The sequence below is a fragment of the Scardinius erythrophthalmus genome, assembly GCF_964197995.2.
Source record: "Scardinius erythrophthalmus genome assembly, chromosome: 22".
NCBI lineage: Eukaryota > Metazoa > Chordata > Actinopteri > Cypriniformes > Leuciscidae > Scardinius > Scardinius erythrophthalmus.
This window is the reverse complement of record NC_138242.1, coordinates 3625745-3627064: the sequence shown is the minus strand read 5'-3', so window position 1 is coordinate 3627064 and position 1320 is coordinate 3625745.

Below are 1320 nucleotides of genomic sequence, written 5' to 3'. Positions count from 1 at the left end.
TGTGAAAGAAAAAAAAAAAAAAAATTCCTCGACTGGCCCAAAAGTGAAGCGGCCCACCGGGATTTCTCCCGATTCTCCCGATTACCCACTCCGGGCCTGACACCAGTGTATCCTCGCTCATGACTCCTCAGGAAGCTCCTCACTCCTCGATCCTCGACTTCTCGCGGTGCAATTAGAGAATTGAGATGTCCTTCAAGATGGCTGTGCTCGATCGGTTTCCGGGTCATAGGATGGAGGACGGAGGAGAGAGGAGATGAAGAGGGATATTGAGAAGCACCCAGTGTCATTAGTGAGACTTTCACACACAGATGCAATTAGTCTAGTCAACCCCATCCTCTTCAACCTGGCTCAATTTTGGTGTTACACCCATTTTTATGATCCAATCAATTTATGATGGATGATCTATAGCCTATGTACATTCTTGTAGCTTCTTGCTCAAGCATGTCGTTAGCAACACCAAGGTCAAGGTTTGATTCCCAGGGAGTGCATGTAAAATGTTTGCTAAATGCTTCGTAAATCATTTCGAATAAAAGCGTTTGCCAAATGCATGAATGTAACCGTAAATGAAGTTCCACTCTACCGATTCACTAGGAAATACATAAAGTAAAATGAGTGGGGTTTTTTTAGTTTTTTTTTAGTGATGTCCTTTACAGTGGTCTGAAAGAATGAACATGATATCATGGTGTGAGGAGTTAATGTCTAAATGAAGATTTGCAGTATAAATAACAAATAAATCCAAAGCTTTCTTGCTAAAGGTTTATTGTTAGTTTACATGTGTAAAACATAGTCCATGGCATTATAGCAGATTAAATCAGAAGTATATTGTTATTAATACACAGTGTGTTAATTAAGTTACACAACCAAAACAAGTCATATTTAACAATTTCAGAGAATCTTGTACATTTTCTTTCTAAATTTGAATGGTCCTTTATTATATTTCATAGCGCTCACTTTCTCACACTCTCAGATTTTGACGTGCACACGAGAAAACTTTCGCACGATTGATTGTCGGCATTTAGCTTCCTGAGATTTGGCTTAAAATGCTTCCATTCCTCAGTATCATTGAGTTTACCACATGACGGTGAACAGTAGGCCTACCCATTAAAAATCTCCCCATTTTTAACAATCCAGTCTTGGCATGTACAGTTATGATTGATTTGTAAAGAGAAAAAAAAAAGAACATTAGTTTGAATTTTGATAATATTAGTGAAGAAAGCAAAGCAACACACCAAAATGGTACTGGGAACCCTTTCCAATCCTTCCTTTCTCGCTTTCTCCTCTGTTTCTTTCTCTCGTTCCCTCGTGACAATCAGTAATCCG